The sequence below is a fragment of the Patella vulgata genome, chromosome 6 (assembly GCF_932274485.2).
Source record: "Patella vulgata chromosome 6, xgPatVulg1.2, whole genome shotgun sequence".
NCBI classification, from domain to species: Eukaryota; Metazoa; Mollusca; class Gastropoda; family Patellidae; genus Patella; species Patella vulgata.
Window position 1 is genome coordinate 61444626 of NC_065884.2, and position 14432 is coordinate 61459057.

General features: G+C 38.9%; 1 protein-coding gene across 1 annotated transcript in view; it reads right to left on the reverse strand.

Moving 5' to 3' along the window:
* Positions 1 to 13709, reverse strand: part of LOC126825243 (uncharacterized) — a 173801-nt gene extending 160092 nt beyond the window's left edge. Inside the window, exon 1 of the mRNA XM_050554811.2 lies at positions 13568 to 13709. The gene's annotated coding sequence lies outside the window, so the exon portion shown is untranslated. The remainder of the gene's footprint in view (positions 1 to 13567) is intronic.
* Between the last annotated feature and the right edge of the window lie 723 nt (positions 13710 to 14432).

The following is a 14432-nucleotide window of genomic DNA, read 5'->3' on the forward strand; positions in this document are numbered from 1 at the left end:
TATTTTTCTGCCCGATCGCGGCGATTGAAATTCGCCAGCGATTTTTTTACGGCCGATAACGAACGGGCACACGTAGCGATCGTCTCAAGAGCGTACGCCACTCTGTTAGTAATTATGTCGATCACATGACTTGTCGATCACGTGACTTGTACAAAATGGCAGCCATTTTGAGATCATGTGATATCGACGATCTCGATGATTGGCTTATAAAAATGAATCGCCCGACAATAAACGCTGGACACGGGCACACGAACGAATTTAATCGCCGGCGAAAAATATTCGGCCGAAAATATCTAACATGCTAGATACGAGCGATTGATCGGGCGAATGGTTCGCCGAGCAGAATCGTCGTCACCCTGAAGGGGCACACGGGCGTATTTTTCGAGCGATTTTAAAAATCGCCGCGATCGGGCGAAAAAATACGCTCGTCTGTCCCCCACTTAAATACGGTACATTATCAAAGTTTCATATTCAATATAACCAAGATCTTGTAATCAATAAAGGGGGATTGGGTGGCCCAATTGTTAACGCGTGCGCGTTGGATCTTAAGGTCTGTCATTAAGTCAAGTGGTGTGGTTTAGATTCCCTGTTTGTACGTGACAAGGAGTAGGATCGACTGTCGAACCTCGTGGGTTTTCACCGATTAAGCTGAAGTCTGTGGGTTTAGTAATTTAAACTGTGGTAAACCATATCGGGAGCCACGGTGGCTAAGTGGGTAAGACGCTAATTCACTAACCTGGAGATCGGGTGTTCGATCCCTGCATTGACCGAGAAAGATCATCGAGATTTTCCGGCGTGATTCTCCCTTGTCAGTGATGATGGACGGATGACACGGAAAACCGAGGTCCCGTGTTTACATTGGCATGCACGTAAAAGATTCCTTGGCAGTTGGAATTCGATATAAGAATAGGCCATAGTGTCGCTGTCCTGGCAAAATTTCCCTCATAGCTGTATTGCGAATGCCCGTCTTCATTAGCCCATTTTAGGAGAGAGAGAGGGGGGAGAGAGGGAGAGATAAATTGGGTTTAACGTTCACTCGACACACAAACTAGGTCATTTCGGGACTAACACATGGTTCAATTTTATTACAATAATTCGTAGGGGTCTTTAACAGTGGGAGGAAACCGGGGGACGCAGAGAAAACCCAGGAGGCTGGACAGGCGACCCTAGCTGACTCAATGACAGACGTTATGATACAGCGCGCACGAGCTAACAATTCGCCCCCCCCCCCCCGCACCCGCCCAGTTTAGGAGCAGAACAGCAGGATGTTAAACCTCATTTCATTTCGTTTTCAGTGGAACACACACCCGGTTATATATCAATACTAGCTTATTTCTATAGACGTAAACCATAAAAGTCTATTGACGTAAACAATAAAAGTCTATCGTCATCCTACAAAACACACTCACAAAATCCAAATGAAAGATGAAAGAGGTCTAGTCAGTTCAGTAGATGATTATAACACTGCATAGCTTAGTTCAGTAGATGATTATACTGTGACAGTGGACAGTAATTATTAGTAAATGACTATTATAATGTCAGAATGCTACATTGGATAGTAACAAGTGTTCAGTAAATGACTGTAATGTCACATTGAAAAGTATAATATTAATAGTTCAGTAAATGACTGTAAAGTCACAATGAATAGTAATATTAATAGTTCAGTAAATGACCGTAATGACACATTGATTAGTAATATTAATAGTTCAGTAAATGACCGTAATGACACATTGAATAGTAATATTAATAGTTCAGTAAATGACCGCAATGACACATTGAATAGTAATATTAATAGTTCAGTAAATGACCGTAATGTCACATTGAATAGTAATATTAATAGTTCAGTAAATGACCGCAATGACACATTGAGTAGTAATATTAATAGTTCAGTAAATGACCGTAATGTCACATTGAATAGTAATATTAATAGTTCAGTAAATGACCGTAATGTCACATTGATTAGTAATATTAATAGTTCAGTAAATGACCGTAATGACACATTGAATAGTAATATTAATAGTTCAGTAAATGACCATAATGACACATTGAATAGTAATATTAATAGTTCAGTAAATGACCGCAATGACACATTGAATAGTAATATTAATAGTTCAGTAAATGACCGTAATGTCACATTGAATAGTAATATTAATAGTTCAGTAAATGACCGTAATGTCACATTGAATAGTAATATTAATAGTTCAGTAAATGACCGTAATGTCACATTGATTAGTAATATTAATAGTTCAGTAAATGACCGTAATGACACATTGAATAGTTATATTAATAGTTCAGTAAATGACCGTAATGACACATTGAATAGTAATATTAATAGTTCAGTAAATGACCGTAATGACACATTGAATAGTAATATTAATAGTTCAGTTAATGACTATAATGTCACATTGGATAGTAATATTAACAGTTCAGTAAATGAAAAAAATGGAATGAAAGGGGGTTTAATGGGCTAATGAAGTCAGTTATACGCCATGCAGCGTGTTATGAGGGAAGTTTTGAACGCACAGCGGCGTTTCGGCCTACTCTTGTTTCGAATTCCAACTGCCAAGGGTTCTTTTACATGCACATGGGAGATCGTTTTTTTTTTTGTCCCGTTCAGCGTACACCACTGACAAGGGTGAACCACAACAGAAAATCCAAATGAACTTTCTCGGCCAACACCGGGATCGAACACGGGACCTTCAAGTTAGCGAGCCAATGTCTTACTCACTGGCTCCTGTTCAGTAAATGACTGCAATGTCACGCCGGGTGGTAATTACATAATATTAACACGATAGACTACTAAACTAAAGGGGGGGGGGGGGTGGATGGCCGAATGTTTAGCACGTGCGCGCTGTATCATAAAGCCTGTCATTGAGTCAACTGGTTGTACGTGACAAGGAGTAATGCTTTCTTACTGTTTAATTAATACACCGGGTGTTTTATCAATTATAAATATAAAAAAGCTGATTACCTCTTTAAATATGTATCAATAAATCACAGCTGTCACCTGATAATTATGTAATATAAACAAATATCTTCTACATATAATTTATATTTAATAATAACCACTAATTACTTTTATGTTAAAGATTGTAAGTGTGTTCTGGCAGTGTGTTCTGCAGTAGAGAACGGGTTAACTTGGTACACAGTTTGGCCCGGTACTTTTGTATAGTAAATTATGAAATGAAATGAGGTTTAACGTCCTACTGTTCTGCACTGACTTGACTAATGAAGACGAACATACGCCATGCAGTGTGCTGTCAGGGATATTTTGCTTGGACAGCGGCGCTACGTCAACCTCTTATTTCGAATTCCATCTGTCTAGGGTTCTCTTACGTGCACACCAATGTGTATACACAACCTCGGGTGTTATACAATAGGCTCCGCTTTAAACGAAGAGAGAGAGAGAGAGAGAGAGAGAGAGAGAGAGAGAGAGAAATGGGGTTTAACGTCCACTCGACATAAACTAGGTCATTTCGGGACTAACATATGGTTTAATTTTTTTTCAATAATTCGCTTGGTCGTAGTGGTCTTTAGCAGTGGGATGAAAACCGGAGGACCCGGAGAAAACCCACGAGGTTGGACAGGCGACCTACTCCTTGTCACGTACAACCGGGGATTCGAAACTACGCCAGTTGACTCAATGACAGCCCGTGTGATACAGTACGCACGTGCTAACCATTCGGCCATCCCCCCCCCCCACTTTAAACGAAGAATGCAAACAGATACGTAAATAGTGCTTGCCGAATGTTAAAAAAACTGAGCCAATCCTCGTCAAATTGCTATTTTCATGTAACAAATCTTTTACGTTTACTGCAAATTTATAGATAGAAACCGGGAGTCCATGTCGGAAAATTCTAGTCAATTTTAAACGGCTGCTTATTATCAAACGCCAAATTGGCAGGACTAATTATTACAAATTACACAGAAACATTATGGGTGGGTTCTTTGTAACTCTACTGGATTTCCAATTAGTTAGAATTAAACGTAGATAGTTCTATTTACAGGTTATAAATAAACGTCAATAAGAATCCAAGTGAATACTGGCCAGGGAGAGAGAAATGGGGTTTAACGTCCACACGACACAAACTAGGTCATTTCGGGACTAACGCATGGTTATATTTATTTCAAGAAATCGCTTGCGACCCTACTCCTTGTCACGTACAACTGGGGAATCGAAACCACGCCACTTGACTCAATGAGAGATTTTATGATACAACACGCACTTGCTAACCATTCGGCCATCCAACCGCAGTCAATATTGACCAACTGCTGTAACTATATTACACTATATGTCTGACAGGTGGTTTGGTTACGTTGTTCCTTGTTATTGTCTTTAGTATAACATCTTTGCTGTGAAATATCTCCCAGTAAAACCTAATATGCCAAGAAATACAACTAGGTAGATTGTAGATAATGAGTTTACCTGTAACACTTCAAACTTTCCCGACTATTCAAGAATATCTGTATGCAATGGGGATAATAATATGTCCATTTATATAGCGCTAAATCCACAAATCGTGCTCATAGCGGATACAACTATACAAAAGTCTTTTGCCTCTAAGTTCTTTTTTTGGCTTTTGTTTGTCAATTTCTATAGTGAATTTTGAAAAGATGAGTTTTTAATCGAGATTTGAAGATTGATAAAGAAGTCGCAAAACGGAGTTAAACTGTGAGTGCATATTCTATTTCAACGGTAACGAGGGGAGGAGGGCGAATTGTGCCCGTCAGCCTACTCTTTACACTAATTGACCGTTCATACCATCCGAAGACTGAGCACACGTTTTCTGTCAGACCAACATGCACAACCCCTGACAAGTGAGAAGAGGCTTGAAAAAACCCGAAGCTTCTTCTCGGTCGACGTCGGTCTAGTCGAGGAACCCTAGTGAGAATTGACAATGACTGAAATTTGAACACGATATAATCATTATTTCTACTCTATCTAAAGGTTTTATAGTCTTTGAATAGTAAGTGAACCACCATCTTCAATAGCACGTTTGATCTCGCTTTAACTACGTACATCTTATCAAGGCCTTCACATAATACCCTGCATATTGCGGCACTAATTTCGATTGGGTACAAGCCCAACTTGTGAGCCTATCAAATTCATCGATCGTCGCGAATACCAAGTCTCGCGCTTTCAAGCTAAAATGTCTACCTGTGATAATCGAGTTGCAAAGTTCAACGTTCATTCAATGTCAAGGTTTCCGTGGAGGTCGCGATGTCATAACCTCTGATTGGACGCTGCTGCTCACGAGTCTGTAGATAACATAGCTATAAGTTCGGGAATTGTGAAGTAAACAAGCAACGGTCAGATGTTGTGAAACTCGCAGTCGTTGCTTCATGAACATGGTGAACCACATGCAATTACACTCACAAATCTACGGTCAAGAAACAATACGCAAAAATCACAAACAAACGTAAATGAATGGATCCGGGGGCCAGCCGTGAGCGACCACTGCGCTGTACAGTCCCGGGCCTGTAGTGGTACAGACTCCACTCTAAACAGAAAAACCTCGATTTTCGGTAGACTACCTCCCGATGATCAATTGATAGAGTGTCTCAATGATGGGAACAGAAGTTCAAACAAACAAACAAAAAACCCAAAATAGACAGCACCATAATCCATTTGTATTTTTATTGCTATTATTTGTTTATATAGAAAATTCAAATTGGTACTTGGATTAACCATGTAATCGGGTCCATGTTTAACAGTGTGATCCTAAGCTAAAGTGGACAGGTGACCTATAATGAGATCGTTGTAAACAAAAATCACCCCGACACAGACAGTAAATCTAAATTATCCTTAACCACTTTATTCAATTTAATAGACAGCACATTTCTACAGGAATCTTGTTATAGGCATTTTTGGCACGAGAACAGAGTGTAATGATTTCTTTTCTGGAATCAATTCGTGTATATTTATTGGCAATGATCGGCTTCTGTATGGATTGCGTCGTTAAAGTGGCTCGTCTTTGGAACTCCGTCCGACCAAACAGGAGCTACGGTGACAGAGTGAGCATAGCGCTGGCTTGCTAGCCCAGAGTTCCCGTATTCGATCCACTTGTTGGCCGAGCAAGTTCTTCTGGATATTCCAGTTTGATTTCACCTTATCAGTGGTGCAGGACAGATGGGTAAAGACGGTGCTGACCCGCGAACCCGGAGTTCCCGTGTTCGACCTCTTGCTTGTCAGTGTTGCAGGACAGGTGGTCTGGCAATGCAGAGTATCGAGCCTTTCCTATGGGACGAAAAACCGAGGTACCATATACACATTGGTGTGTACGTTAAAGTAACCTTGGCTGTTGGTGATTCGAAAAAGAATAGGCTTCGACCGTGGATCACTCGTGTATTCGTTGGTGTACACGTAACAGAACCATTGACACTTGAAAAGAGGAACGTCAAACCCCATTTCATTTCATGGCAATGCAGAGTATCGAGCCTTTCCTATGGGACGAAAAACCGAGGTACCATATACACATTGGTGTGTACGTTAAAGTAACCTTGGCTGTTGGTGATTCGAAAAAGAATAGGCTTCGACCGTGGATCACTCGTGTATTCGTTGGTGTACACGTAACAGAACCATTGACACTTGAAAAGAGGAACGTCAAACCCCATTTCATTTCAAAGTATCAAACTTAGGCAGGCATACCACATACCAATTAAAAGGTTGCACCCATACCAATCAAAATATAGCACCCATACCAATCAAAATATAAACCCATAACAAACAAAAAATAACACCCATAACATTCAAAACATAGCACTCATAACAATCAAAACATAGCACCCTTAACAATCCAAACATAGCATCCATAATAATAAAAACATAACTCTAATACCAAACAAAAAATAGCACCCATAACAATGAAAATATAGCACTCATAACAATGAAAACATAGCACTCATAACAATCAAAACATAGCACCCATAACAATCAAAAAATAAAATCCATACCAATCAAAACATACCACCTAATGCTTTGGCCAGTTATCAAAACACGATAATGTACAATTAAGGTATACGGAGACTTGATAATCATGAACCAATTACATTCAAATCCAGGAGGACACGGAGTTAAGTGGTTATTTAGAGAGTATATTCCACCAACCATCGTCATAATAGTCAAATAGTTTACAAGCTAAAGGGTTTCTGTTCAGCCGCGGTCACATCTCACGGTTCAATGTAGTTATAAACGTTAAACGTAGTCTGAACTTCAAGAAACCCATGATTTGAAAGTGGTTAAGCCAAAAATGTTCAACATGTTCAAATATCTCTACGGTGACCGTAAGATGTGACCGCGGTGTCAGAATCAATATGAAAGGGATAGCCGAAGTACCTAAAAAAAGGCCAACAATCCAGGATTTTTTGTTTGTTTTTGATTTGCATTTAAAAATAAATAAATGGTCTCGCACTTAAGCGATTGTTCTGTTTATTATAGTTTAATGTTTGTAACTGTAATTTAAATAAAGATAGTTTTTATTTTTTTTATTACCAGTTTGTCCTGATTAATACACATTAAGAACAATCTTTATAGCATGGTATACAACAGTTTTGGGGTATTCTAGCGTTTTTGTATTTTGTTATTTTATATATTTTCCTTACATCTTCCAGACGCATATTATGTTATAGGGTATTATTATCTGGCGCCATATTATCTATTGATATACCATACACGAATAAGAGTTAAATACAGAATATAGTCAACAACCACAATTTTTAAAGATGCCCCATGTCAGACAGTACAGATGACCATATTATTTTAAAAGATGCACCATGCCAGACAGTACAGAGGTGGATTACCACAAATTTTAAAGATGAACCATGCTACCATGCCAGACAGAACAATAGTGAAGTAAAATACAGAAAGCCTCTGACCACATTGTTTAAAAATGCATCATGTCAGACAAAACAAGGCTGGAATATAGAGTAGCCTGTGGCCATATTGTTTTAAAAAAAATACACCATGCAAGACAGAACAAGGCTGGATAGAAGAGTAGACTACGACCATATTGTTTCTTTAAGCTAATAATATTTTGCTGGATCAATTTATTACATTATGTTTATTTGATGCTTTTAGTTTCTAGTGACTTCAAACAACTACCCTTATGCGTTTGAGTTTATAATAATGATGATTTAATAATGATTCGGAAATATTTTCTATATTAGCCTAATTATAGTCTAATTACAAGCTAAGTACAGTCATTTACGTCAAGGAAATGCACTCTTGGCTAGAATCTGGGAGTGCTCGGAGAAGAACTTTAGAATTGTTCAACCCTTTCCCTACCTTCCGTGAAAGCAAATGAAAGACCTCTTGACAAAATATCTGCTATATGATATTCTATGGTGCATGCCCATCTTCATTAGCCTGGTTGGTGCTCGGCCTTTTAAACCCCATTTCTTTTCATATCGTCTTTACTTGGAACATTAACATAAAGCATTGTTTAATTTGTCCTGTACTTTAATAAGGGTCAATTCCCACTGACGTAAATCAAGTGAAATGAAAAGGAATGGGGTTTAACGTCCAACATCTTGCACCAACCTGACTAATGAAGACGGCGCTACTGCTCACTGGTCTTCGAATTCGATCAGCTAAGGATTCTTCTACGTGCACGCCAACGTGTAATGCAAGGCAATGGGGTTTAACGTCCTTCTGGACTAATGAAAACGTTTGTACGCCATACAGTGTGCTATGAGGGACGTTTTGCCCGGTCAGTGGCGCTACGGCGTACTCTTATATCAAATTCCAACTGCCGATGGTTATTTTACGTACACGCCATCGTGTATAAGGGATCTCGGTTTTTCGTCCCATCTGAACGACTAGACACTGCCCTTGCCTGAACCTCCACCCTGCCCCATTGACTAAGGGAAACCAAGCTGGAAAATACCAACGTGCATCCCGGTTGAGAAGGGGGGGGGGGATGGCCGAATGGTTAGCACGCGCGCGCTGTATCATACGGTCTGTCAACTGGCGGGGTTTCGATTCCCCGGTTGTATGTGACAAGGAGTAGGGTCGCCTGTCCAAACTCGTGGGTTTTCTCCGGGTCCTTCGGTTTCCTCCCACTGCTAAAGACCCCTACGCGCAAGCGAATTATTGAAATAAAAAAAATTAAACCATATGTTAGTCTCGAAATGACCTAGTTTGTGTCGAGTGGGCGTTAAACCCCATTTCTCTCTCTCTTTCTCTCTCTCTCTCTCTCTCTCTCTCGCATCCCGGTTGACTTATGTTTATCGTATTATCCGAAACAAACAATTAAATAACAAGTTTTAATCTGACTTATGTAAGTTTATTTTTTATATATAAACAATATCTTAATTCAGATTTGTATCTGAATAGGGATTAGGGAACAGACATAGTCTATATTAAACCCCTCTCCCTGGGTTATTTAAGTTAATGTCAGTTGTACCTTTAATAAAAAGCAAACATTACAGTTTTATTTTTCTAAATGTCATAACCATATTATTATGTTAGCACAGGAACAGAGATATATTTTTTGTTTACAAACAAAACGAACATTAGAAATTTGAAGAGAACGAAATGATGATATCGGTACCAGAGAAAATGTCAGCCGACATGTAAATTGGCTTCATATAATCTAAAGAATCTATAAGCGGTTGCGGGGTGTATAAACGGAAATGCATTTAGTGGTTTGTTTGGGATGAAAAAATCGAGACAGCGTGAACTTGATGAACGTTTAATATCTTTAAACATACATATATGCAAGAGCTAAATCTGCCTATTGCAGGTCTTTCTTTAGGCCTGAAGTGTTATCTAAATTATTAATTAGACATTCATTAACTTTATCAACTCTCGATGTCATCGCTAGTCTACGATGTTTATTGGATTAGGTTACGATTTGCTGTTCGACTTCCATTCATGATTTAATCATGGAATGGATAATCGAGACTACGTTTTTATCGTACCGACTTTGGTAATGATGATCGAGGCTAAAATCTCGATTCAGAGTGGATCAATGTGACTGAAATTTTCACCAAATTCCCTTTACATTATCTAGTTTTTAACTATTATAGTGAGAACCGCCATCTCTTTATCTAATCTCACATTATGTATATATCTTTAACCAATTTTTAATTAATTTGTTGGCTAACACACACATATACGAACTGTTATTTGAAATCGAACTAGATATTGTACTTTTAGTTTTCCCATGAGAGTATATTATTGTACCAAATCATGAAAGCTAGAAACACTTTACAAAGTCTTTAACGAATGTTCTAACTCTTGCCGAATGTAACGCTTGTTACGCTGGCATGAGAAGTGTGGTTTTAATTGACAACTGAAGAAGAATATTGCTAGCCAATTGGGATTCAAGGAAAGGTTCACTTTCCAGATATACACGCAAACATTTTTCTACAATATTTTTTTTCATTTTACTTCGAATTCGTTGTGCTGATATATGTATCTGAATGTGTTATGTATTATATATATACGATGTTCCTGCTTTGTATCTTCAGTTTATGTTTTATTTGCTGTTATCCTGTATTAGATTTATTGGTCTCAAAATCTACGATAATAGCTAAATGCTGAACACAAAATATTCATTCACTGTACAATGAAATAAAATTGAACCGCGTGTTAGTCTTCCTTTGTAATCGTTGGTGTTCACGCAAAGGAATCCTTGAACTCCTTTCTATACGCTTCTGTCGAAAATAAATCAAAAAGTCAATGGAGCCGGATGTAGGGCACAACAAAGAAATGCGTCTAGTCCGAACGATGGGACGAAAAAAATCTACTCGTTGGTGTGCACGTAAAGGAACCTCTGAACATCTTTCTATACGCTTCTAACGAAAATAAATCAATAGTTAATCTGTACAGTTAAATTCAAAGCCAACAAACTAACTTCCCTAATTCACATACAAATCTATATAGAGTTCTCTTCCTATAGAATGGCTGTACAAAACTGATTTAATTCTCAAAACGTCGCCCCCTTTCAATCAATTCAGACATCGACCATAGAAAATGCTTACAATAAAACCACGTCTTTAAAATGGTAATCTGTAGAAAAGGCTAATTAATTTTTGATTTGAACAATTTAATGGAAGCAGAAGCTATGCACGTGAATACGATTTCAGCTAGTAAATTAGCTGTAAATATTAAGCTAATCAGAGCTCGCATCAATGATTCAATGACATAATACATGTATATGACAATGCAAAACGGATTACGTTTATAATCCTTTCATATAAAAGCTAATTACATTTGACTTGAATACATTTATACGTAGAAATATGATAAAGACAAAATGCAAGGATGTCGTATGTAAAACAGTATATATTTTCTACTTCTTGAACAACATTTATCTTGGAATTTACATAATTTCTTTCGTTCATTTAAATGAAATGAAATAGGATTTTATACTTTTCTGCACCGACTCGGCTAATGAGTGTGCTGTGAGGGACATTTTGCCAGGACAGCGGCACTACAGCCTACACGTACATATGCAATACAGTGTGCCACGAAGAACACTTTGCCCGGACAGCGGCGCTACTGCCTACTCTTGTTTCGAATTTCAAATATCAAGGTATCTTTTACGTACACACCAATATGTAAACATGACCTCGGTTTTAGTCCCATCTGAACAACTACGCGTTGTTCTTGCCAACCCGTCCGTCCTGCAGCACCGAGAAGAGAAAACCATCGCTAGAAAGCTATGGGAAACTTTCGTGGCCAACACCTAGGTCACCGCCCCACCCACTGGTTTCAGTTCAATCAACCACGGTGGGTGGTTAATAGAGAGAGAGAGAGAGAGAGAGAGAGAGAGAGAGAGAGAAATGGGGTTTAACGTCCACTCGACACAAACTAGGTCATTTCGGGACTAACATATGGTTTAATTTTATTTCAATAATTCGCTTGCGCGTAGGGGTCTTTAGCAGTGGGACGAAACCGGAAGACCCGGAGAAAACCCACGAGGTTGGACAGGCGACCCTACTCCTTGTCACGTACATCCGGGGATTCGAAACCACGCCAGTTGACTCAATGACAGGCTTTATGATACAGCACGCACGTGCTAATCATTCGGCCATCCAACCCCCGGGTGGATAATAACTGGGTTTGGTTTTATTCTTAAACAACAGATAATGCATGCGCCATTCCCTGTTTCTAATAAAATCATTTGAGCCCGGTGAGATTTTATTGTGTTTTAGGGGATCACGGTGGCTAAGTGGGTAAGACGCTGGCTCGCTAGCCTGGGGGTCGGGTGTTCGATCCCTGCATTGGCCGAGAAAGTTCATCCCGATTTTCCGGCGTGGTTCTCCCTTGTCAGTGATGCTGGACGGAGGGCCTGACAAGGACAGCTGTCTAGTCGTTCGGATGGGACGAAAAACCGAGGCCCCGTGTACACATTGGCGTGCACGTAAAAGATGCCTTGACAGTTGGAATTCGATATAAGAGTAGGCCGTAGTGCCGCTGTCCGGGCAAAATGTCCCTCATAGCACACTGTATGGCGTATGCCCGTCTTCATTAGCCCAGTTCGGAGCAGAACAGTAGGACGTTAAACCCCATTTCATTTAATGTGTTTTAATGCCTACACACTTCACAATAGATAATGTATATGTATGTATATACATTTTTCAATTCATTCTAGAAAAGAAATTAGTACGGTGAGTTAATAATACAGTACAGTTTTATTCTATTTAAATAAGGGTGCAGTTTATGCCAGACCTGTCTTATAGCGACAGAAACCTTCCTAACAATATTCCACACACTGATAGTAGTACAAATCAATGTGTAAAAGCCCCTATATACGTTCTGGCTTGTCCGAAAATAAACCCAGAGATAACAAAGTACTATAGACCAGGAACTGCATGACCATGTTGTTGGATGAAATTCAAAAATCTAATTCACCAAATCGATACTGAATTGTTCAAAGAAGAAGCATGCCAATTTTCATGTCGATCGGACTTAAATTGACAGAGACTTTGGCTTTATCGAAGTGCGTCTCCCCAAGAACAAGAAAGAAAACAAGATAAGTAGCGGTTAACGACCAAAAATCACTGATCACCTTCAGAATTACATACTTTCAGTGTTTTGACAAATATACCCGGAGGGATGGGTGGCCGAATTGTTAGCGTGGGCGCTCTGTATCATAAGGACGGTCTGTCATTGACAAGGAATAAGGTCGCCTGTCCAACCTCATGGATTTTCTCCGGGTCCTCCGGTTTCCTCCCACCGCTAAAGACCCCTTCGCGCAAACGAATTTTGAAATAAAATTTAACCATGTGTTAGTCCCGAAATGACCTAGTTTGTGTCGAGTGGACGTTAAACCCCATCTCTCTCTCTCTCTCTCTCTCTCTCTCTCTCACACACACACACACACACACACACACACACGACAAACAATTCTCAACAGCTAGAATCGAATTAAAACAGCAGACTGTGTTTTCTACTCCATATTGCACACCCAAATTGCAGGTAAATGACCTAAGTTAAGTAAAGACGAAGTTTTCGACTCTATGGCATTCCTTGGCAAAAGAACAGAGACGTCAAACAAAATCCAAAGGATGAATATGAGAAAAATGAACAAAAATAATCTTTGACACATGTACCTACCGTCGTTAAATTCTTAACTTTGATTTAAATTGTCCAAATGTATTAGAATAGTTCCTGTGGTCTTCTAACAGTGTGTGTTCTTCCTATCCAATTGAAACACATAAACACTTCTCATATATAATACTTAAAGCACTGGTGAAGACTAACTGTTACAGCAGCACGGAAATAAGAATTCTACAATTTTAATTTATATATCACAATAAAACATTATTTGGAAATAATAATAACGGATAATGATAACGGCACCCTGTGAAACGTGCTGTAAATAAACCGCAAATATTTATTGAATAATAATGTTTCACTGAATTATTCTCCCATACCTGTTTGGTTTAGATTCCTCGATCTTCATTCGACATCTCAGTTTCAAAAATCCACTAACTGCTTAGAAGAATATCAAAATATAATGCTTAATGCTAAAAAAAAAAAAAATCAACGCCTTTGGTGACGCTGATTATTTTCAAAATCACAGGTGAATATGGTATTTTTTGAATGAATGAAATCACGATATCAAACCACTATAACACATCATAATGATTATGCCATTGCCGAAACACGATTACTGTACGTGTCGATACAAAGTTTTAGATCCACGAAGAAGACTTTCATTCACAATAAATCTGATATATATACTGGAGTTAAGTAGGTAGTATCGTTCTAGATACGTTTATTACAGCTCCTAGCCTTGGTACCAAGCTTTTCTTACACCCCGTTAGTTACACGCGCTCTCCGCTCATTTATCAATAAATCCAAGTTTTACCATGTCTTGTGTATTAGCAGGCAGGCAGGCAGACAGCAGCAACAAGCCATATAATGCGAGGTGATATACAAGACATTAGAGGAATAACATTGTCAAGAACGATAAGGC